Source organism: Pongo abelii, chromosome 21 (assembly GCF_028885655.2).
Source record: "Pongo abelii isolate AG06213 chromosome 21, NHGRI_mPonAbe1-v2.0_pri, whole genome shotgun sequence".
Classification (NCBI taxonomy): Eukaryota; Metazoa; Chordata; class Mammalia; order Primates; family Hominidae; genus Pongo; species Pongo abelii.
In genome coordinates, this window is record NC_072006.2 from 13,478,916 (window position 1) to 13,504,338 (window position 25,423).

Sequence of the window (25,423 nt, forward strand, 5' to 3'; positions counted from 1 at the left end):
ATGATCTCCTTTGACTCCATCTCTCACATCTAGGTCATGCTGATGTAAGAGGTGGGTTCCCATGGTTTTGGATAGCTTTGCTCCTGTGGCTTTGCAGGGTACAGCCTCCCTCGTGGTTGCTTTCATGGGCTGGCGTTGAGTGTCTTCAACTTTTCCAGGTGCACGGTGCAAGTTGTTGGTGGATCTGGAGGACCACCTCCAGATTCTTGAATCTGGAGGACAGTGGCCTTCTTCTCACAGTTCCACTAGGCAGTGCCCCAGTGGGGACTCTGTGTGGGGGCCTCCATCCCACATTTCCCTTCCACACTGGCCTAGCAGGGGTTTCCATGGGTGCCCCACTCAGCAGCAGACTCTTGACTGGACATCCAGGCATTTCCATACCTCCTCTGAAACCTAGGTGGAGGTTCCCAAACCTCAATCCTTGACTTCTGTGCACTCCCAGGTTCAACACCATGTGGCAGCTGCCAAGGCTTGGGGCTTGCACCCTCTGAAGCTATGGCTGGAGCGGCTGAGAGGCAGGGCACCAAGTCCCTAGGCTGCACACAGATTGGGAACCCTGGGCCTTTGGAAACCATTTTTTCCTCCTAGGCCTCTGGGCCTTTGATGGAAGAGGCTGCTGTGAAGACCTCTGACATGCCCTGGAGACATTTTCTCCATTGTCTTGGGGATTAACATTTGGCTCCTCGTTATTAGGCAAATTTCTGCAGCTAGCTTGAATTTCTCTTCAGAAAATGGGATTTTATTTTCTATTGCGTTGCCAGACTGCAAATTTCCCAAACTTTTATGCTCTGTTTCCATTTTGAAACTGAGTGCCTTTAACAGCACCCAAGTCACCTCATGAATGCGTTACTGCTTAGAAATTTCCTCCACCAGATACCCTAAATCATCTCTCTCAAGTTTAAAGTTCCACAAGTCTCTAGGGCAGGGGCAAAATGCACCAGTCTCTTTTCTAAAGCATAACAAGAGTCACCTTTGCTCCATTTCTCAACAAGTTCCTCATCTCCCTCTGAGACCACCTCAGCCTGGTCCTTATTGTTCATATCACTATCAGCATTTTTGTCAAAGCCACTCAACAGGTCTCTAGGAAGTTCCAAACTTTCCCACATTTTCCTGTCTTCTTCTGAGCCCTCCAAACTGTTCCATCCTCTGCCTGTTACCCAGTTCCAAAGTTACTTCCACATTTTTGAGGATATTTTAAGCAACACCCCACTCTACTGGTACCAATTTACCAATTTACTGTATTAGTCCACATTTACTCTGCTGATAAAGACATACCCAAGACTGGGCAATTTACAAAAGAAAGAGATTTAACTGAATTTACAGTTCCACATGGCTGGGGAGGCCTCACAATCATGGTAGAAGGCAAGGAGGAGCAAGTCACATATTATGTGGATGGCAGCAGGCAAAATAAAAGAGCTTGTGCAGATAAATTCCTGTTATTTAAAACCATCAGATCTTGTGAGACCCACTCACTATCACAAGAACAGGACAGGAAAGACCTGCCCCTATGATTCAATCACCTCCCACCAGGTCCCTCCCACAACATGTGGGAATTATGGGAGCTATGCAGTCTATGCATGTCTATGCATGTTGACAAAATTACACTTGTACCCCATAAATTTATACAAATACAAGATGAGATTTCTGTGGGGACACAGAGCCAAACCATATCAAAAACTGCTATAAATATCCATGTGCAGGTTTTTGTGTGTACATAAGTTTTCAACTTTTTTGGGTAAGTGCTAAGGAGCACAATTTCTGGATCATATAATAATAGCATGTTTAGTGTTGTAAGAAACAGCCAAACTGTTTTCCAAAGTAGCTGCACTATTTTGCATTTCCATCTTCAGTGAGTGAGAGTTCCTGTTGCTCCACACCCTCACCAGCATTTGCTGTTGTCAGTGTCTTCGATTTCTGCCATTCTAATAGATGCATAGTGGTAACACTCATTTTTTACTTTTTAAGATTCTGTTGGTTGTTCAGGTGGCCCTTCTCATCTGAACTTCTCAGGCGGGATGCCATGGTCTTGGATGATCTTAATTCTATTACTGGGGCTTTGGCTGGAATGGTTTTGGCCTCATTCCATGTGATCTCTCATCCTCCAGCAGGCTAGACCACGCTTCTTCACATGATGGTGGAAGGGTTCCCTGCAGCAAGAGGGTATGTGTAAGTAGAAAGCATTTTTCAAGCTGCTGTTTGGCTTGTTTGCTACATGAAAAAAAATGCAAGTCACACGTCTAGGCCTAAATTGAAGAGATAGAGAAGAGCTGGATTCTATTTCTTCATGGAAGGATTTGCTCTATTTTCCCCTTCTATGGCAATTGGCGACTGTGATGTCTAACTCAGCACAGAGATAACCTCTGACGTTACATCCAGTCACTCTAAATCAATGGGCACCCATAACATTAGAGATTACTTGGTGGGTACAATGTATGTTATTTGAGTGATGGGTACACTGACAACCCTGACTTCACCACTATGCAGTCTATGCATGTAACAAAATTACACTTGTACCCCATAAATTTATACAAGTACAAATTAAAATAGATAAATAAAAACAGCTTCTTTAGGTAGTACAGGGAAATATTATAGAAAGGAGATTAATTAATTCTGCTTTTCTAATTATTCAGTTGGTCTTGTTCCAAGGAGGCAGTCATCATACCCTAAAACCCCAGCTGTAGGAGCTCAGAATCTCTGGTCTTAATGTTCTATAAAATAAAAGCAATACATTTACTCTTGCCTGCATTTCTTAACTGCTAAACAAGAAGTTTTTGAGGTTTAAGGGCTTACAATTAGTTGTACTTCTTTGCCTTCCATCTTTAGAATCAGTTGAGAAACAGACACAAGCAATGGGAATTAAACATCAAAATGATCTCTCTTTTTTTTTTATTTCTAAGTTTTTAATGTGGAAAATTCCAAATATACAAAAAAGTAATGGGAAGAGTATAATGAGCCTCATGTATCCATCACCCAATAATTAACTCGTGGCCAATTTTGTTTCCTTTGTAGTCCCTTTCATTATATCCACCCCCCTGAATTATTTTGAATCAAACCCTAGACATTGTATACTTTCATTTGTAAACATTTTAGTGTAAATCTCTAAGAGATAAGGATGCTCCTTTTAAATGTACCACAATACCTTCATCATACCCACCTCTAAATCAGCAATAATACCTAAATCATAGACTATCCAGATTATGTTCATATTTTCCAATTTATTCTTTAAGTTCTCGTTTCCCTAAACTGTTTGAATTAGGATCCAAACACGACCCATACCTTTCAGCTGGTTAATGTGTAGCTGAAATCTCTTTTAAAAAATCAACTTTACTAAGGTATAATTTACATATAATAAAATGTAAAAAGGCTGGAGCGCAGTGGTGCATTGATTTTTGGTGTCCAGTCTATCTGCTGTTTAACCACCATCCCAATTAAGATATAGAATACTCCCATCACTCTCAAAATTTCCCTCATGCTTCTTTGAAATCAATCTCCACCCTCCCTCAACAGCTCCAGGAAACCCCCATTAGCACTGTCACTGATTCAGAATGCAGTTCTTCCATAAATCTCTCTGATCATGGCTGCCTGGCCAGCCCCTGCACCTGGTGTTTCTCTGTAGAGACTATGGAGTTCTCTGGGGCCCTTGGGGGTTAGCCTCAGTCATCTCAGGTCTTCTGGGCTAGCATGTTCTCAGTTCCGATTTTTATACTAACGTAACTCCATCTGGTATCTTCCCAGGATTTAAAAACATTTTATAGCCTTTTGATGGCCTTTCTTGTTTTCCTGTGCTATTACGATTTTGTTGTTAAAAATAATCTGTAACCTGTCAAATTCAGGGGGATATAAACCAGGAATAGTTTTTATTTCTTGCAGTCATTGCCTATAGCCACACTTTGTCAATTTCCTCTTTCCTGTCCCTTAATAAAATCTTGAGCAAATTCTTTAACATTTTAATTACTTTTGACTTAATTCTATCCAGGCTATAACTGTAATCTATAATTGGCTTAAACTCTTCTCCCAGGCCAACTTGTGACTCCAGAGACCTATAGTGTGAGGGGGAGGGGCTTAATATGTTCTTGAAGTTCAGTTGTGTGTTGCTTAATGATAGAGATACGTTCTGAAAAATTCATCATTAGGTGATTTTGTCATTGTGTGAGTATCACAGAGTGTATTTACATAAAACTAGATGGCTGATCCACCTAGGCTATATGGTAAGTCCTGTTGCTCCTAGGTTACAAACCTATACAGGATGATACTGTACGGAGTACTGTAGGCAATTGTAACACAATGGTAATAATTTATGTATATAAATATATGGAAACATAGAAAAGATACAGTAAACACATGGTATAAAAGATACAAAATAGGCCGGGCACAGTGGCTCACACCTATAATCCCAGCACTTTGGGAGGCCGAGGTGGGCGGATCATGAGGTCAGGAGACTGAGACCATCCTGGCCAACATGGTGAAACCCCATCTCTACTAAATATACAGAAAATTAGCTGGGCTCGGTGGCGTGTAATCCTAGCTACTCAGGAGGTTGAGGCAGGAGAATCTCTTGAACCTAGGAGGAGGAGGTTGCAGTAAGCTGAGATGGTGCCACTGCACGCTAGCCTGGCAATAGAGCTAGACTCTGTCTGAAAAAAAGAAAAAAAAAAGATACAAAATGATATACCTGTCAAGGGCACTTACATAAATGGAGTTTGCAGGACCGACTGTTGCTCTGGGCAAATCAGTGAGTGAGTGGTGAGTGAATGGGAAGGCCTAGGACATTACTGTGCACTACTGTAGACTTTATTAACGCTCTATGCCTAGGCTACACTAAATTTAAAAAAAAAATTTCGCTTCCTTCAATAACACGTTAACCTTAGCTTACTGTCAAGCTTTTTTACTTTTTAAACTTTTTAATTTTTTAAAACTTTTGACTCTTTTGTAATAACACTTAGCTTAAAACACAAACACATTGTACAGGTGTACAAAAATATTTTCTTTCTTTATATCCTTGTTTTATAAAGTTTTTTCTACATTTTTAAATTTTTTACTTTTTAAACTTTTTTGTTTAAAACTAAGTCGCAAATACGTATGTTAGCCTAGGCCTACACAAGGTCGGGATCATCAGTATCACTGTCTTCCACCTCCGCAGCCTGTCCCACTGGAAGGTCTTCAGGGGCAATAACAGGTATGGAGCTGTCGTCTCCTGTGACAATAATGCCGCCTTCTGGAATTCCTCCCGAAGGACCTGCTTGAGGCAGTTTTACATTTAACTATTTTTTCTTTATTTCTTTCTTTGTTTGAGACGGAGTCTTGCTCTGTCGCCAAAGCTGGAGTGCAGTGGCACTATCTCGGCTCACTGCAACCTTTGCCTCCCAGGTTCAAGCAATTCTCCTGCCTCAGCCTCCTGAGTAGCTGGGATTACATGCATGCGCCACCATGCCCAGCTAATTTTTGTATTTTTAGCAGAGACGGGGTTTCACCATGTTGGTCAGGCTGGTCTTGAACTCCTGACCTCATGATCCGCCTGCCTCGGCCTCCCAAAGTACTGGGATTACAGGCATGAGCCTGCACCCGGGCTACTTTTAACTATTTTTTTAAATGTTTAAGTAGAAGGAAGTACACTCTAAAATAATAATAGTATAGTAAGTTGATAAACCAGTAACATTTCAAAATGATATCTCTATTGCTGACATCATTGGTCCAGAGAAAGCAGCTTGGGGTACAGCCAGACAGGGCTCCTGCTTCTTCCCATAAGGGCAGACTTGGGATGCTCCATGGGAGAGGAGCCTGGGTCTGCAGAGCAGGTCCACTGGCCTGGCCAGAAAAAAGGAAAGTTGTTACTTCTCACCTTCCAGATTATGGCAGTCAAGACAGAGGGATCAGGGAAGGGCTCAGGAACAGGGAGAAAAGGGGCCACCAGGCTGTGTGTGAATATGGCTCCTTCTCCCACCTCATCACCAGTCAGCTACAGCCCTGCCCTTTCCAGGGGAGGAGTGAGGAGTGAAAGGATGAAAAAATTAGGTGGAAGTTTTTTCCAAATACTTTCTATTTTGACTTTCGGGGCAATTTTTCTATATGCATATTGTGTTAACTTCTTGTTGAAGGAAAATACACAGAGGAGAGCACTCAACATGAGCAGACAACTCAGCACATTTTCACAAATGGAAGACACTTGTGTAACCAGCACCCGGAACAACAATTGAGGCATTACCAGCCCCCTAGAAGCTGTATGGGTTCTTTTTGTGTCTGACTTCTTTTGCTCAAAATGATGATTGTGAGGTTCACCCATGTTGTGTGTAGATGTGACCTGTTAATTCTCATTGCTCTATAGTATTCCACTCTGTGAATACATTGCAATTTACCCATTCTACTGTTGACGGGTAAACTGCATCAACAGTAGAGTGGAATGCCCTGTGAATACATCTAGAAACCATATCTAGTTTCTAGATTTGACTGATTAAAACATTCTGATATGTGTCTTTTGTGAAAATATGCAGGTATTTCTGTTAGGCATATCCCTAGAACTATCCTTTAGAACCCAGAGGTTCCACTTATAGAGATATACGCACAAAAGATGCTTAGCAATTTTAGATAATAAAAACCGTTTTCCAAAGTGGAACCGTGTCGTACTCCCACTGGCAGCATTATGAGAATTCCAGATGCCCACCTCCTTGCCTCCCAATATTTTGAAAAGGGCAGAAGTTCTTGTTCTATAGATAAGTAAAATACTGAGAGAGAGAGAGAGAGAGAGAGAGAGAGAGAGAGAGAGAGAGAAAATAAGTCCCCCTATAATTGAAAAAGGAAGAATTTTCCAAATAATTTTTAAAAAGAATTTTTAAAAATGCATCAATCCATCTTATTTTTCAATACAGTTTAAAATAAGTTGCAGACAATTATTAATAACAGACGGGGCCTTACCTCCTTACAAGCAGAAGAGTGATTCATGATCTAACTTTAGAAACTTGAGATGCTCTCAAAATCTCATCCAGCTCTGTGGAGGAAGGATTCTGCAGACAAGATGTTCCCTCCACAGAAATTGTGATAAAGCACCAATTAGTGACTACAGCAAAGAAGTGGGAGTGTTTAACCTTTTGGGTGCACCAACAATGTGCTCCTTAATTTGAAAATAGGGTACAAAGTGTTAGCAAGTGAAGAAGAGTAATCGTTCATCACTCAACTTGACATATCTCCTTTGCAGCAGAGGCAGGAGAAGGGATCCTCTCTGCTCCATTTATTTTGGCTTTCATCTAACTTCTCTGAGAAAGGACCAGATGCTCTAATGAGGGGTACCAGACAGTGAAAATATCTGGAGATCAGGATAAAACATGTTGACAGCTTTCCCCTTGAGAAGCCTACCTTCCCGCCAAGCTCCTTAGAGCATTTTATATGCATTAACCAGCAGCAAGTCTTATTATCCTTTTTTTTGCAAATGGTAGAAAAGTGATGCAGGGAGGCTGAGCTGACAAAGCTCACTCGAGGATACCAGGGAAGCCAAATGCTCAGCTCAAAATAGAAACCGAGAGCTCTGGAAAACTCAGACAGCCTGAGAAGGTCCTTTCATCTCTGGACCCTTCTGTATCTTTTTAGACAATAAGCCTTTCCCTGAAAGAATTTTTCCCCCTAATGACAGGGCTGCCAACTCTCCCTCCAGGATGTTGTAAAAAGGTGACATTTAACTGAGGAAATGGAAACTCTAATTGACTTCTCCTAAAGCAGAAAAATAAGTGGCCTGTATTCCTTCTCTTGGCCAGATGTTTGTAATTGTCCCCTTGGGATTCTACCTTGGGGGAAGCTGAAAGAGGCAAAACAAAATAGTCTTGACTTGAATTGGTAAGTAGACTTGAATTGGTCTACTTACACACACAAAGAATTGTTTTTACTTCATGGTGGAAGATGTGGAGAGCCCATCCAAGAAGACAGTAATTTCAGGAAGAGGATTCCAGCTCATGTCACTAGTTGCCAGCCCCAGAATCTCTTGCAGTGATAAATAAGGAGCTTGAGGCGAACACTCCATTTTTAGATCTGGATATATGGAGGCCTGTGCTTATTTGGACCAGTTGTGTTCCTTGCTTTGGATAATGGAATTTTAGCAGAGATGATGTGAGCCAAGTCTTGAAATGTGCTTGTGTAGGATGTCTTGCCCTCTTGTGTTGCAGACATTATCATGAGAAGAACATACCCCAGGGAGTCTGTGGGTCCAAGGAGGATGGACCAGCTGAGCTCAGCCTACATGGGCCAACCACTAGCCACTCTGAAAACATGTAAGCAAGAAATAATTGTTTACTATTGTGACCCACTCAGATCACCACTGAGTTTTGTGGTGGTCTGTTATGCAGCACATTATGTTATAATGGACAAATATAGGGCTATTAAGAGTAGAATAAGTAGAGGAGGATTCTTAGCGTGCTGTGGACAATGCTTGCAAAAGTGCTTGGCTTAGGGTAGTCACATAGCAAGCACCTAGTAACTATGAGAGAAATGGAGCTCAACAGGTTGATTGTATATCATGTAATTTGAAGATTAGAGTGAATCACATTAAATATTCTGAATGTCTGGACTGTCTGTTGATATCTTCCTATTAACTGACAGTAACTTTTCTCTCTTTTTTTTCTTTTCAGACAGAGTCTTGCTCTGTCTCCCAGGCTGGAGTGCAGTGGCCCGATCTCGGCTCACTGCAAGCTCCGCCTCCCAGGTTCATGCCGTTCTCCTGCCTCAGCCTCCCGAGTAGCTGGGACCATAGGTGCCTGCCACCATGCCTGGCTAATTTTTTGTATTTTTTTTTTTTTTTAGTAGAGACGGGGTTTCACCATGTTAGCCAGGATGGTCTCGTTCTCCTGACCTCCTGATCCGCCCACCTTTGCCTCCCAAAGTGCTGGGACTACAGGCGTGAGCCACTGCGCCTGGCCACTTTTCTCTCTTTTTTTATATCCTTTTCCCATGACTTCTTTACTATCTCTTCCCCAATCAGTATTTCTGTATCTACCTATGACTATCTATCTATGACATCCATCTATCTATGACTCAATCCTGGGCTGAACTACATACTCGCCACATAGATTCTGCAATTAATATTCTGCTGTATTTGTTTTTTGTATATGTCTATCTACACTTGTATACATCCATCAATCCATCTTATTTTTTGATGCTTTTCATATAACTGGCAGGCATCAGTACTCTTCACCCCTATGGTGAATTTTGACAAATGTGTACATTCATTATCCTTGAAGGTTTCCTTAGGCCCCTTTCCAGGTAAGTCTACCTCCAACCCCCAAGGTGAACTCTATTCTGATTTTTTCCCATCATAGATTAGTTTTGCCTGTTTCAGAACTTCATATAAATGAAATTGTACATGGTGTAATCTTTTGTGTCCAGCTTCTTTCATTAACAAAATATTTTTGAGTACCTGTGTAGTTATAAGGGTCCTCATTTTAAAACGAATAATTTGACAAGATCTTTGCAAACTGATCTTTACTTTAAAATTTTGGACTTCTCTGATGTGTATGTAAATACAGTAACCACCTTTAAATTAAATAGCCTAAATACAGTAACCACTTGAACTAAGCCTCTGAAACAGACACCTCTCTCATGTGTCTGTCAGACCTTGTCTTTTTGTTTTCATGCTCCCCACATCCCCCTACTTTGTTTAGCATTGATACATATTTCAAAACTGTAGAGGGAATTCCTCATATTTGTCTCACGGGCACAGCGCTTTTGATTTACTGTGTTCAGTAAGATGCAGGGGGCTAACCAAGCTCTTAGGATTAACTGCATCTGACTTACCTTCAAAAGGTCATCAGCAGTACATCCTTAGTAGGCCTCACAATAGTGTGTCCACACTACGGGTTGGTTAGTGGGAGTGATTGAAAGGCTTGGAGAGTTGTCCTTCTGGGTTTGCTCTGGTTGGGCGATCAGAGTCCATAGCACTGTGTGGGAAAGCATGAAAGAAAATAAGTGAAAGTCACATGTTCCTCCAGAATAGCTAAAGGTCAGCGCTCACCCCATTCAACCACTGTATTCCCTAGACTTAGCATGAGGCGGTTGTTTCTAAAAATCAAAGCCACACTTAGCGTGGTAATGTGGCTTTGTACCATGTCCACCTAGCTAAGTGGGAACTACGTTTCCCAGAATTCCCTTGCCCGTAGGTTTCCGGGGTTAGCACAGGCCACGTGACCTAATGCGGGCTTCGTGAGGCGGAAGTGACGCAGCGTTGTCGTCTCGTAGGCTTGAAAGGTAGGTGCCCGACATTAGGGACTGTCGCAGCCCGGGGAATTGTCCCCGTCTGCTGGCTTACCTTGTGGGCGTGGAGCCCCTCTAACTTTCCTAACTCCCGGGCGGCCCGCGGGCCTGCGGCAGATTCAGCTCTCAGGACTCCACCTTCAGTTTCTTCCACTTCTGGGCCAGGCTGTTTGTCCTGCCACTCTCAGGCCCCCCACCAGACACGGAAGCAACAGCTGTCCCTAAGTGTTCAACTCGCTCCTTCCCACAAATGTAGAAGCTCAAATCCCTATAGCAAATTCCATATTCTATGTCATTCTTAATGCTTCCGTCTCTCTGGTTGAAACTAGAATGGATGCAATCAGTGATGCACATTTACCAGACAGAGGATGTGCAGCGTTTACTGTTGGTTTCTCTCTTTTCCTCAGTATCACCTCAGTTTAGTTCCAGGATCCACACTCCTCCACCGTAGTCAGGAGATTCAGGGAAAGCTGGCAGGGTTCAGCTTTCAAGGTGACCCGTGATGAACCATGGCCAATCCTGTTAAGAGGCATGAAAGCCAATCCTAGCCAATGAGACTGGGGAGAAATCACTGAAGAACTTGTGGAAAACAAGAGCCTCTGGATAAAAAGACACGTGTGGGGAAAAAGGGGCTTTTTTATGTTATTCTGGATGTTTCCCAAAAGTACTGCTGCCGCCTTGCCCCCCTGACAGACACTGGCCTTAGGATGACATGCGGCAGGAAGGAAGGACGGATCTGGGGTTTTTCAAGACTCACTGAGATGCGCAAGGAACCAACCCTCAAGCAGCCAACTCGTTCCTGTTTGCATGTGTCGACTGAAAAGAATCAAAATAAACAAAATATAACTTTATTTCTAAGAGGTTACAACTTGCAGGCAGGAAGCAGGCCTCTACCTGAGGCCATAAAGCATACTTTGAAGGAGAAAAGGTAGGTATTTATGCTAGGTGGAGAGGTAGGATATACGTATTCTGTAGCATACAGGAGAAGCCTATGAAAATTAATGGAGGAAACTCGTTAGAGACACGCACTGGGCTTACATATGAAGAGTATCCAAAAGCGGATGACCTATGTTCACTCTGGGGTGAAGATTTAACATTTAAATGTATTATAATTAGGCTATAAATGCAAAAAGGTGAAACATAGGGCACAAGTTCACGATCTGTGCAATCTCCGGAGACCAGTCTGATCTAGCCTGCAGCTGGCAGTCGTCTGTCAAGAAGGGGTTCTTTGTAGCCGAGAGTAGCTGTCAGGTTGGGACCATAAAACCAAAAGGAGGGCATCAGCAGTTAGGTGAAGAGAAGTCTTTTGGCCTTTTTTCCTCTTCAAGTCAGCTTTTGATAAGATCTGGTAATAATAAGGGGATGAGTGTGGCTGCAGGTGGGATGTGTCGGTTCTCTGTCCTGTCAAAGCTAAGAACTAAGAACTTTAGAGTCTGTCAGCCATAGAGGATCCTGTCATCCATTGAAGGGATCAGTCCATTGGGGTTTTGCCAGTTTTAGCATTGATCCTGTGTCCTGGGAAACCCCTCAATACTTATCATAGCAGAAGGTCAGCCACTCTAGCGCTACCTCAGGACCTCTTTTATGGGAAAGAATAATTCCTTTAACTGCTTGAGCCATTTGAGTTGTGGCTGCTTTTGGTACTTGTAATTGAAAACATCTTGAATGTTCTGAGACAGTAAAAGAATGTGCCTTTATTTCTGACAGCAATTATAAAATCAATTATATGTTTATATTCTAAAAAATGTTTTGAGTAATGCCGACATCATTGGAAAAGTGCATCACTTAGAAAATGTATCTGTGTGTCAGTTTTGTTTGTTCAAAATCAGTTTCATTAATTTATGGGAAGATACACCTTGTACATTTTACCTAATTTTAAAAAATGTTGCCAGTTGAGCATGCTTGTGATATATTCAAAGATAAATAAACTTTTTCAATTTTAGATATTCATATGTCTTTGGACCTTTGTTTAGTTTTGTCCTAAAATAGGAGTGCTTTTATATGGGCCAGATTCCTGCAGTGATGCCATCTGGGAAGGAAGGGAGGGCATGATCTTTGTTCTACATGTTTAAAAGTCTCAAATGAGTTACTGGGATTTAAAAAATATATTCGCACATGAGTTTGGTACAGTTCGGTGATTTTTTTTTTTTTTTTGAAAGAAAGAAAGGTTTCCAGGGCTTGACACTGTTCTGTGGGTGTGGTCAATTAATTGCATTATTGGTCCCAACTCTTTACACCTACCCTTTGCCATGTAGCCTGGTAGTGGCCTCTCACTACGACACTAGGATTTCCCATGTGATGTTCTTTGGCTAATAGGTGCAAGCAAAGATTTGAAGGGCACTGGGGAGTTGGGATTGTTTGCTCATATCTCTGCTTTCATGATGACAGTGTGCCTTGGTTAGCTTGGGGAGAATGAGTGTCACATGGTCCAAGGACCACTATTGCCACAGCTGATGATAAGTCAGATAACTACCAGATTTAAGTGGGCCCAGAGGAGACCAGAAGAATCACCCAGCTGAACCCAGCCTAAATTGCTGACACATTAACTCATGAGCTAAATAAATGCTTATTGTTTTAAGCCACTAAGTTCCGGGGAGGTGTGTTGTGTAGCATTATTGTGGCAATTCATAACCAAGATATCTTTAAAGCATTAGGGACATTTTGGGAAGGGCTGTAAGAGTTAAATATGTTGGCTTAACAGGCAATTGTACCCTACACAGTTTAACTCAGAAGTTATTCAGTAATCACCCACTTATGCATGTGTATGTCTTATTCAAAGATGAATGCAACAGTACCATTTTAAGTATATATGTGTGTCTTTATGCCTTTTGCCTTGCCCCAAAATGGGAGTGCCCTCAGATGGATCACATCCCACCAGTGGGAGCTGATTTCTGTTTCACATGTGTAATAGTTATTGGGGGTTTTAGGAATGGGTTTTTCTATGTTTGGTGTAATTAAGTGATTAAAGACTACATCCACCAGATTCCCGTGTAACTTCCTTACAGTAGTTTATGACCATGTTGGGGTTGTTTCCTACAGTTCTGATGCTAAATCATATATGACTAAATTTAAGTTAATTATAATTAAATAAAATTAAGAATTCCATTTATCATTTGTACCAGCCATGTGTTAAATGCTCGGTAGCCACATACAGCTAGTGGCCACTGCTTTGGCCAGCACAGATACAGAACACTTGTGTTACCTCAGAAAATTCTATCCGGCAGTGTTGGTCTCAATGCTTAGTTCACATTTCTTATTTACAGAATCTTTTCTGCCTAAACTTCTAGTTTCTGCTGACCAGTTGCTTATGACAGATCCTCACTCTGGACCTCCTAGGAAAAATATTATTGTTCCCTAGTTTATTATATAAAACTCAAGCTAGCCTGTTTTGACACCTACATCATTGAATGTTCTCTTAGTTTACAGGTCACAGAGCTAGCCATTAAAGTGGAGTTTTTATTTTACAGAAGGAGTATCCATTCTGCCAGGGCAGAGTGAGGCTGTGGGAGGGAGTGATGGAACCCTCCAGCCTGAGTTGTGAAAACCCCAGCAAAACCTGAGGGGAGAAAAGGAGAAGAAACCAAGGCACAGGAAAGGAATTTTGGGCAAAATCAGGAAATGCCCAGGTACCACTGGACAAGGTTCCCTTGTATTTATCCTCCCATCTCCACCCCACTTTCGCTAGGATTTACTAGAGGGGACGGCCTGTCTCTGCTTTCTGGTTTCCTCAAAGGAAACCACTCACTTGGATGATGAATCTAGGGAGTATAAACTAGGCTCCTCCATGTCTGGAACTTTCCCTGGGTGGGCCCCTCACTACTAGCCTTATGTTCAGAGGCCACCCAAGGAGGGTGACTGATGGGTGGGTGGGCACTCTTCTTTATATTGTGGGGTTTAGTTGCAGGCCCATTGGGCCCTCATGTTGAGTCTGTTCTTTGAACAATACTTCTGTCAGGGATAAAGCAAAATTTTGGTTTACATCTGCCATTTTTTTTGGTCTTTTTGTCTTGATTTCTTTGGAATTCAAGTGGGGAAGAAAGACGCTGTTTGTTGGGTGTTCCTGTAGACCTCAATGTCTTGGTAAAATGTTTTCTGAGGCTGCCGCATACTTGACTTGGGCTGCATTCGTTCCCAGTTTAGCTTGTGTCTGACCCTCGTAGTCTGAAGTGTATCCAGCTCTATGTTCTTGTGAATTCTGCTGCATGGTGGTGGAAGGGCTTGATAAAGGCTGATGGCATTTAACTGAGGTTTGAAGGAAGAACACAGTTTGGGTAAAGATGGAGGACAGGATGAAAAAACCTAGAGACAGGAAACTCAAGGAGTGTTCAAAAGGGGAGTGTGAAGCCATTTGGATTGGACTGAAAGGCTCCTGCAGGCACATGTTAAGAGAAAGGTCTGGAGAGATCAGGATCATCAGCTGGTGATATTTCTCTTCACCTCAAAATCATTCAACATCTTTGCTCATTGTCCTTTCTAGACAGGAACAGGAGTCCTCCACACTCCTTCGAGGTCTGCCTTCCTATCCTTTGCCACCTCCTCCAGCATCTTGTTCCCTTTTGTGTCCCATTTTATGAGAAGGGATAACCTTACTGAGCATTTATCTGTGTTGGACACTTTCTATGGATTATCTTATTTTATCTTTAGAGCAACAACCTGTGACACAGGTAATATGATCCTCTCTTTGTAGGTGGAGCATCAGAGGCACCAAGTGGATAAGCAGCCTGTCCAAAGTCACACTGCTGGGGTTTAAACCAAGACCAGGGTGAAGCTCTTAACTACACTACAGCTGCTTCTATTTCTCTTGTAATTTCTTTCTTGTTTTACACTCCCCTTCTGCATATAAAGATATTCACATGTCCTTTCTCCTAAGAAACAAGAACTTCTTTTAACTGTTTCATCTCCTCAAGCTTTCCTCTGCCTCTCTCCTCTCTGTTCCTGCCAAATTCCTTGAGGAGTCTGCTAAGGGACACCTCTTCCCCACCATCACCTCCATTTTGCTGCTGGAAGGTGTGGCATTCAGTGATGGCTATCTCTTTATTCCCACTTTTGCAGTTGTCCTGTAGATTTGACTGTTTTGACCATTTGTCTTCCTTCTGTCCTTCTTTCCTCTTGGCTTCCTTTAAATTCAAACTGTCAGGTCTTTCTCTGTGCCTGATCATTCTACCTGTTCTGAAAGCCTTCCTTGCTGCTCCATCTTCCCTATCAGTGTCTCACCCAGGGCTTTTAATGCATCAGAGAGCCAAGTCCTGATGGATGCTAAAAGGCTGAGCACAAATGTCCTCCAGGAAACGTCCTTTGATTCACCTCCCTCTTCCTGAACTCTCTTGCAATGTGTGTATTTTGTATCTGTTATCTATTGCTTCTAACAAGTTACCCCTACACTCATCAGCTTAAACATCATTTGTTATCTCACAGTTTCCATGAATCATACATTTTGGAGAAGTTTGGCTTGGTGGCTCTGTATTAGGGTCTTGATTGAGGTTGCAGTTGAGATGTTGGCTGCAGTCATCTGAAGGTTTGACTGGGGCTGGAGGATTGTCTTCCAAGATGGCTCCCTCCATGACTGTTGGCAGGAGGCCTCAGCTCCTCACCACATGGAAGTCTCCAAGGAGATGCTGCTTGGGAATCCTTAAACATGGCTTTTGGTTTCATCTAGAGTGAGTGATTCAAGAAGAAGCAAATAGGAAACCACAGTGCTTTTTATGTCCTAATCTTGGGGGTTATATACCCTCACTTCTGCCATACTCTATTTGTTAGAAATAAATCACTAAGTACAGCCTACCTTTAAGGAAGAGGAATCAGGCTCTACCTTTTGAAGGTAGAAGTATGGAAGAATTTGTGAACATATTTTAAAGCCACCATATGTATTCCTCTCATGGCACTTAGGTTACCTTCTATCTTAGATGTTTATGTATATGTTTTTCTCAATTCTGCTAGCTCTAAGCTGCTTCTTAGACATATTTTCTTTGTATATTCTTTTTTATTGTGATGAAATATATGTGTATATATGCCATTGAGACAGTTTTTAAGTGTACAATTCATTGGCATTAAGTACATTCACATTGTTCTGCAGCCATCGCCACAGTCCATCTCCAGAACGTTTTCATCTACCCAGACTAAAACTCTGTACCCATTAAACAACAACTCCACGTTCTCTACTCCCTGTACCCCCTGGCAAGCACCATTCTACTTTCTATCTCTATGAATTTGACTACTCCAGGTACCTCACATAAGTAGAGTCTTAGAGGATATGTCCTTTGTGAATGGCTTATTTCATGTAGTGTAATGTCTCCAAGGTTCATTCATGTTGTAGTATGTATCAAAATTTCATTCTGTTTTAAGGCTGAAAAAATCCATTGTACCTAATGTAGATGACGGGTTGATGGGTGCAGCAAACCACCATGGCACGTGTATACCTATGTAACAAACCTGCATGTTCTGCATATGTATCCCAGAACTTAAAGTATATATAAAAAAATTCCATTGTATGTATAGACCACATTTTGTTTATCAAATCATATGTTGATAAACTCTTGGGTTGTTTCCACCTTTTGGCTATTGTGAGAAACGCTGCTATGAACATGGGTGTACAAGTGTTGGAGTCTGCTTTCAGTTCTTTCAGGTATATGCTCAGAAGTAGAATTGCCAGATCATGTAGCAATTCTATGTTTAATTTTTAAAGGAGGTACTACTACACTGTTTCCCGTAACAGCTGCACCATTTTACATTCCCACCAATTGTGCAATTTCTCTGCATCTTTGCCAGTAGTTGTTGCCATCTTTTTTTTTTTTTTTCTTTTTTTTTGGACACGGAGTCTCGCTCTGTCGCCCAGGCTGGAGTGCAGTGGTAAGAACTCGGCTCACTGCAAGCTCTGCCTCCTGGGCTCACACCATTCTCCTGCCTCAGCCTCCCGAGTAGCTGGGATTACAGGCACCTGCCACCATGCCTGGCTAATTTTTTTGTATTTTTAGTAGAGACGAAGTTTCACTATGTTAGCCAGGATGGTCTCGATCTCCTGACCTCATGATCTGCCCACCTCAGCCCCACAAAGTGCTGGGATTACAAGTGTGAGCCACCGCACCCGGCTTTTTTTTTTTTTTTTTAAGACAGAGTCTTGATCTGTTGCCCAGGCTGGAGTGCAGTGTGGCCATGATAGCTCACTGTAACCTTGACCTCCCAGGCTCAAGCAATCCTCCCACTTCAGCCTCCCCAGTAGTGGGGACTACAGGAGTGAGCCACCATACCCAACCAATTAAAAAACTTTTTTTTGTATAGACAGGGCCTCATTGTGTTGCCCAAGCTGGTCTTGAACTCCTGGGTCCAAGTGGTCCTTCCGTCTCAGCCTCCCAAAGTGTTGGGATTACAGGTGTGGGCCACAGTGCCCGGCCACCTTTTGTTTTTGTGTGTATTCCCAGCCCAATGCTTTCCACACACTAGGTACTTAGTAAATATTTGTTGGATGAATGCATACGGAGGCAAACTTCATATTGTCCAAATTCTTGTGGCATTTCTGGTGAAATATAGTGAAGAAAAGATCTCGGGAATTCTGGAACATTTCCTCTGTATACCTGACTTTTGGAAAGGGGTCACCAGGGGTCAGGCAGGTTATGACTAGGAGCTGTCGGAATGGGAACCCCTGCCTGCCTGAAGCAAGCAGCAACTTTGTTTTCAAAGCTGGCTAATTGTCACCAGATAAAGGTTCAGATCCTTCCAGTGTAAGAAAAGCCAGAAATCTGGATCTTAAAATTTGACATCTCTCCCTTTTTACATGTCAGTAGCTATGGCAGATTGCATTTTCGGTCCCAATTTTGTTTCCCTCGCTGCCTCTCACCTACTTATTGCTTCATCATGGACAGAGAGTATGTCCTAAATCTTCGACTTTAAGCCTGGCTCTGAGCTTTGCTTTTGCCATTGGTGCATGCGCAGAATGGCTGTGAGCCAGTGCCAGGCCTTAAGAGGTCATGTGTGTTTCCGCTGCTGCTCTTATGCTGCTGTCATCATCATGGAAAGAACACACCTGGCTGTCCCAGAGAACAGATGAGCAACATGTGTGTCCCAGAAGAGCCGCCTAGCCAATCTCAGCCCAGGTCTGTATTTCTGACAGACCTGTGAGAAATAAACAGTGAATGTTACTTGCTGCTGAAATTTTGTGGTTGGTTTGTTTCGCTTCATAATGTAGCAAGAATTAACTTATATAAGAAGGAACTAAAAAGCTAAAATTTATGCATCATAATGCGGTAATAGCAATTGGTACTAATATGGAAACTAATTTAAAAAATAAAAATCCAGTATTCTAGATTTGGCTGTGACCTCTGCTTTAGAAAGAGCTCAGACCAGTAGCAATGCAAATCTGCCCACACATCTTTTTGCTTTTCAAGTCAGGTTTATTGAAGTATACTTTACATGTTTAATTAAATCTTTCCCAGTGCAGTTCTGAGTTTTGACAAAGGTAAAACAGTTGTGTAACCACTGCCACAATCAGGACCGAGTAAAGTCCCATCACCTTCCCTGCCTTAGAAAAACCCCAATAAAACTCTGTGCCCCTTTGCAGATAAATCCACTGTCTACCACCAGTCCCTGCAATCCACTGGTCACTTATTTTTGTTTGTGTAATTTGCCATTTTTAGACTGTCTTAAAATGGAATCGTATCATGTGTTGGAGAATCTGGCTTTTCTCACTCAGCATAATATATCTGAGATTCATCCCTGTCGTTGAGTGAATCAATTGCTCATTCTTGTTTATTGCCATGTAGTATTCTATTCCATCATTACACCACAATTTGTTGATACATTTTCGTGTTAAAGAACAGAAGATGAAGAACCTAAGATTTGGGGCTGGGAGTGGCAGCTCACGCCTGTAATCCCAGGACTTTGGGAGGCCGAGGTGGGTGGATTACCTGAGGTCAGGAGTTCAAGACCAGCCTGGCCAACATGGTAAAACCCTGTCTCTACTAAAAATACAAAAAATTAGCTGGGTGTGGTGGCACGCATCTGTAATCCCAGCAACTGGGGATTCTGAGGCAGGAGAACTGCTTGAACCTGGGAGGCGGAGGTTGCAGTGAGCCCAGATGGTGCCACTGCCCGCACTCCAGCCTGGGTGACAGAGTGAGACCCTGTCTCAAAAAAAAAGATTTGGATCATCGCCAGTGTTTTGCTTTAATGAGTAATGCTGCTGAGAACACTCATTACATGTCTTTCTGTAGACCTATATATTTCTCTTGCATAAATAGCTAGGAGTGGAAATAACAGATTGTATGGTAAGTCCGTATTTAATTATGGAACAATGCCAAACAGTCGGCTTCAGAAGCAGCATCATTTCGCACTCTTATTAAAAAAGCACAGGGTTCCAGTTGCTCCATCTCCTCACCAACATCTGCCATTGCCAGTTTTTCCAATTTTAGCCATTTTAGTGGGTGTGAAGAGGAATCTTACTATAGTTTTAACTCAAATTTCCCTAATGACTAATGATGTTGAGCACCTTTTCATGTGCTTCTTGGCCAGTTGCATTGGGATTTCTCTAAAGATAGAAGCACCCACTTATAAGAGAGAAGCTCATGAAGGGGGTGGAAACCTCTTTCTTTAAAGATATATTTTAGGTCTTAATACATAATAACAATTCAACAACAAACATTATTCCAGAAGGATCAGGTGAAACAAAAATTATGGTTTTGAAATGTCCAAACCCATAAACTCTTGGGTTCAAAGTAATTAGCTATGTGTCTTTGGACAAGCTACTTAGCCTCTCAATTTCCTCATTTCTAAGGTGAGAACAATGTTAGTAACTACCCCAGAATATTATGAGGTTTAAAGGGCTTTACTACAGTGCTTGGAGGATTGTTATAGCTCAGTAAATATTAACAACAATAATAATAATATCAACAATTGGTTCAGTTGTTAAATACTTCAATATTTCAAAAAACCTATAAAACAGCATAAGCTTATGTCCACACAAAATTTTACACACAAGTGTTTATAGCAGCTTTTTAAATAACTGACAAAAGCTAGAAGTTACCAAGATGCTCTTTTTATTATTATTATTATTATTATTATTATACCTTAGGTTTTATGGTACATGTGCGCAATGTGCAGGTAAGTTACATATGTATACATGTGCCATGCTGGTGTGCTGCACCCACTAACTTGTCATCTAGCATTAGGTATATCTCCCAATGCTATCCCTCCCCCCTTCCCCCACCCCACAACAGTCCCCGAAGTGTGATGTTCCCCTTCCTGTGTCCATGTGTTCTCATTGTTCAATTCCCACCTATGGGTGAGAATATGCGGTGTTTGGTTTTTTGTTCTTGCGATAGTTTACTGAGAATGATGATTTCCAATTTCATCCATGTCCCTACAAAGGACATGAACTCATCATTTTTTATGGCTGCATAGTATTCCATGGTGTATATGTGCCACATTTTCTTAATCCAGTCTATCATTGTTGGACATTTGGGTTGGTTCCAAGTCTTTGCTATTGTGAATAATGCCGCAATAAACATGCGTGTGCATGTGTCTTTATAGCAGCATGATTTATAGTCCTTTGGGTATATACCCAGTAATGGGATGGCTGGGTCGAATGGAATTTCTAGTTCTAGATCCCTGAGGAATCGCCACACTGACTTCCACAATGGTTGAACTAGTTTACAGTCCCACCAACAGTGTAAAAGTGTTCCTATTTCTCCACATCCTCTCCAGCACCTGTGGTTTCCTGACTTTTTAATGATTGCCATTCCAACTGGTGTGAGATGGTATCTCATTATGGTTTTGATTTGCATTTCTCTGATGGCCAGTGATGGTGAGCATTTTTTCATGTGTTTTTTGGCTGCATAAATGTCTTCTTTTGAGAAGTGTCTGTTCATGTCCTTCGCCCACTTTTTGATGGGGTTGTTTGTTTTTTTCTTGTAAATTTGTTGGAGTTCATTGTAGATTCTGGATATTAGCCCTTTGTCAGATGAGTAGGTTGCGAAAATTTTCTCCCATTCTGTAGGTTGCCTGTTCACTCTGATGGTAGTTTCCTTTGCTGTGCAGAAGCTCTTTAGTTTAATTAGATCCCATTTGTCAATTTTGGCTTTTGTTGCCATTGCTTTTGGTGTTTTAGACATGAAGTCCTTGCCCATGCCTGTGTCCTGAATGGTAATGCCTAGTTTTTCTTCTAGGGTTTTGATGGTTTTAGGTCTAACGTTTAAGTCTTTAATCCATCTTGAATTGATTTTTGTATAAGGTGTAAGGAAGGGATCCAGTTTCAGCTTTCTCCATATGGCTAGCCAGTTTTCCCAGCACCATTTATTAAATAGGGAATCCTTTCCCCATTTCTTGTTTTTCTCAGGTTTGTCAAAGATCAGATGGTTGTAGATATGTGGCATTATTTCTGACGGCTCTGTTCTGTTCCATTGATCTATATCTCTGTTTTGGTACCAGTACCATGCTGTTTTGGTTACTGTAGCCTTGTAGTATAGTTTGAAGTCAGGTAGTGTGATGCCTCCAGCTTTGTTCTTTTGGCTTAGGATTGACTTGGCGATGCGGGCTCTTTTTTGGTTCCATATGAACTTTAAAGTAGTTTTTTCCAATTCTGTGAAGAAAGTCATTGGTAGCTTGATGGGGATGGCATTGAATCTGTAAATCACCTTGGGAAGGATGGCCATTTTCACGATATTGATTCTTCCTACCCATGAGCATGGAATGTTCTTCCATTTGTTTGTATCCTCTTTTATTTCCTTGAGCAGTGGTTTGTAGTTCTCCTTGAAGAGGTCCTTCACATCCCTTGTAAGTTGGATTCCTAGGTATTTTATTCTCTTTGAAGCAATTGTGAATGGGAGTTCACTCATGATTTGGCTCTCTGTTTGTCTGTTATTGGTGTATAAGAATGCTTGTGATTTTTGTACATTGAGTTTGTATCCTGAGACTTTGCTGAAGTTGCTTATCAGCTTAAGGAGATTTTGGGCTGAGACAATGGGGTTTTCTAGATATACAATCATGTCATCTGCAAATAGGGACAATTTGACTTCCTCTTTTCCTAATTCAATACCCTTTATTTCCTTCTCCTGCCTAATTGCCCTGGCCAGAACTTCCAACACTATGTTGAATAGAAGTGGTGAGAGAGGGCATCCCTGTCTTGTGCCAGTTTTCAAAGGGAATGCTTCCAGTTTTTGCCCATTCAGTATGATATTGGCTGTGGGTTTGTCATAGATAGCTCTTATTATTTTGAGATACGTCCCATCAATACCTAATTTATTGAGAGTTTTTAGCATGAAGGTTGTTGAATTTTGTCAAAGGCCTTTTCTGCATCTATTGAGATAATCATGTGGTTTTTGTCTTTGGTTCTGTTTATATGCTGGATTACATTTATTGATTTGCATATATTGAACCAGCCTTGCATCCCAGGGATGAAGCCCACTTGATCATGGTGGATAAGCTTTTTGATGTGCTGCTGGATTCTGTTTGCCAGTATTTTATTGAGGATTTTTGCATCAATGTTCATCAAGGATATTGGTCTAAAATTCTCTTTTTTTGTTGTGTCTCTGCCAGGCTTTGGTATCAGGATGATGCTGGCCTCATAAAATGAGTTAGGGAGGATTCCCTCTTTTTCTGTTGATTGGAATAGTTTCAGAAGGAATGGTACCAGCTCCTCCTTGTACCTCTGGTAGAATTCGGCTGTGAACCCATCTGGTCCTGGACTTTTTTTGGTTGGTAAGCTATTGATTATTGCCACAATTTCAGATCCTGTTATTGGTCTATTCAGAGATTCAACTTCTTCCTGGTTTAGTCTTGGGAGGGTGTATGTGTTGAGGAATTTATCCATTTCTTCTAGATTTTCTAGTTTATTTGCGTAGAGGTGTTTGTAATATTCTCTGATGGTAGTTTGTATTTCTGTGGGATTGGTGGTGATATCCCCTTTATCATTTTTTATTGCATCTATTTGATTCTTCTCTCTTTTTTTCTTTATTAATCTTGCTAGCAGTCTATCAATTTTGTTGATCCTTTCAAAAACCAGCTCCTGGATTCATTAATTTTTTGAAGAGTTTTTTGTGTCTCTATTTCCTTCAGTTCTGCTCTGATTTTAGTTATTTCTTGCCTTCTCCTAGCTTTTGAATGTGTTTGCTCTTGCTTTTCTAGTTCTTTTAATTGTGATGTTAGGGTGTCAATTTTGGATCTTTCCTGCTTTCTCTTGTGGGCATTTAGTGCTATAAATTTCCCTCTACACACTGCTTTGAATGCATCCCAGAGATTCTGGTATGTTGTGTCTTGGTTCTCGTTGGTTTCAAAGAACATCTTTATTTCTGTCTTCATTTCGTTATGTACCCAGTAGTCATTCAGGAGCAGGTTGTTCAGTTTCCATGTAGTTGAGTGGTTTTGAGTGAGATTCTTGATCCTGAGTTCTAGCTTGATTGCACTGTGATCTGAGAGATAGTTTGTTATAATTTCTGTTCTTTTACATATATTGAGGAGAGCTTTACTTCCAAGTATGTGGTCAATTTTGGAATAGGTATGGTGTGGTGCTGAAAAAAATGTATATTCTGTTGATTTGGGGTGGAGAGTTCTGTAGATGTCTATTAGGTCCGCTTGGTGCAGAGCTGAGTTCAATTCCTGGGTATCCTTGCTGACTTTCTGTCTTGTTGATCTGCCTAATGTTGACAGTGGGGTGTTAAAGTCTCCCATTATTAATGTGTGGGAGTCTAAGTCTCTTTGTAGGTCACTCAGGACTTGCTTTATGAATCTGGGTGCTCCTGTATTGGGTGCATATATATTTAGGATAGTTAGTTCTTCTTGTTGAATTAATCCCTTTACCATTATGTAATGGCCTTCTTTGTCTCTTTTGATCTTTGTTGGTTTAAAGTCTGTTTTATCAGAGACTAGGATTGCAACCCCTGCCTTTTTTTGTTTTCCATTTGCTTGGTAGATCTTCCTCCATCCTTTTATTTTGAGCCTATGTGTGTCTCTGCACGTGAGATGGGTTTCCTGAATACAGCACACTGATGGGTCTTGAGTCTTTATCCAATTTGCCAGTCTGTGTCTTTTAGTTGGAGCATTTAGTCCATTTACATTTAAAGTTGATATTGTTATGTGTGAATTTGATCCTGTCATTATGATGTTAGCTGGTTATTTTGCTCGTTAGTTGATGCAGTCTCTTCCTAGTCTCGATGGTCTTTACATTTTGGCATGATTTTGCAGTGGCTGGTACCGGTTGTGCCTTTCCACGTTTAGCGCTTCCTTCAGGAGCTCTTTTAGGGCAGGCCTGGTGGTGACAAAATCTCTCAGCATTTGCTTGTCTGTAAAGTATTTTATTTCTCCTTCACTTATGGAGCTTAGTTTGGCTGGATATGAAATTCTGGGTTGAAAATTCTTTTCTTTAAGAATGTTGAATATTGGCCCCCACTCTCTTCTGGCTTGTAGGGTTTCTGCCGAGAGATCCGCTGTTAGTCTGATGGGCTTCCCTTTGATGGTAACCCGACCTTTCTCTCTGGCTGCCCTTAACATTTTTTCCTTCATTTCAACTTTGGTGAATCTGACAATTATGTGTCTTGGAGTTGCTCTTCTCGAGGAGTATCTTTGTGGCGTTCTCTGTATTTCCTGAATCTGAATGTTGGCCTGCCTTGCTAGATTGGGGAAGTTCTCCTGGATAATATCCTGCAGAGTGTTTTCCAACTTGTTTCCATTCTCCCCGTCACTTTCAGGTACACCAATCAGACGTAGATTTGGTCTTTTCACATAGTCCCACATTTCTTGGAGGCTTTGCTCGTTTCTTTTTATTCTTTTTTCTCTAAACTTCCCTTCTCGCTTCATTTCATTCATTTCATCTTCCAGGGCTGACACCCTTTCTTCCATTTGATCACATCGGCTCCTGAGGCTTCTGTATTCTTCACGTAGTTCTCGAGCCTTGGTTTTCAGCTCCATCAGCTCCTTTAAGCATTTCTCTGTATTGGTTATTCTAGTTATACATTCTTCTAAATTTTTTTCAAAGTTTTCAACTTCTTTGCCTTTGGTTTGAATATCCTCCTGTAGCTCGGAGTAATTTGATCGTCTGAAGCCTTCTTCTCTCAGCTCGTCAAAGTCATTCTCCATCCAGCTTTGTTCCGTTGCTGGTGAGGAACTGCGTTCCTTTGGAGGAGGAGAGGTACTCTGCTTTTTAGAGTTTCCAGTTTTTCTGCTCTGTTTTTTCCCCATCTTTGTGGTTTTATCTACTTTTGGTCTTTGATGATGG

The 25,423-nt window shown here is 41.5% G+C and overlaps 2 long non-coding RNA genes across 2 annotated transcripts; one reads left to right on the plus strand and one right to left on the minus strand.

The window, feature by feature from the left end:
• Positions 1–208: 208 nt before the first annotated feature.
• Positions 209–10,105, minus strand: LOC112128519 (uncharacterized). The gene is made up of 3 exons (XR_008516824.2): positions 9,772–10,105; positions 7,850–8,242; positions 209–2,147 (listed from the first exon to the last, which is right to left on the minus strand). It is a non-coding gene; the product is annotated as an uncharacterized LOC112128519 (long non-coding RNA).
• A 67-nt stretch (positions 10,106–10,172) lies between these two features.
• Positions 10,173–12,177, plus strand: LOC129052081 (uncharacterized). The gene is made up of 2 exons (XR_008516825.2): positions 10,173–10,221; positions 10,635–12,177. It is a non-coding gene; the product is annotated as an uncharacterized LOC129052081 (long non-coding RNA).
• The last annotated feature ends 13,246 nt before the right edge of the window (positions 12,178–25,423 follow it).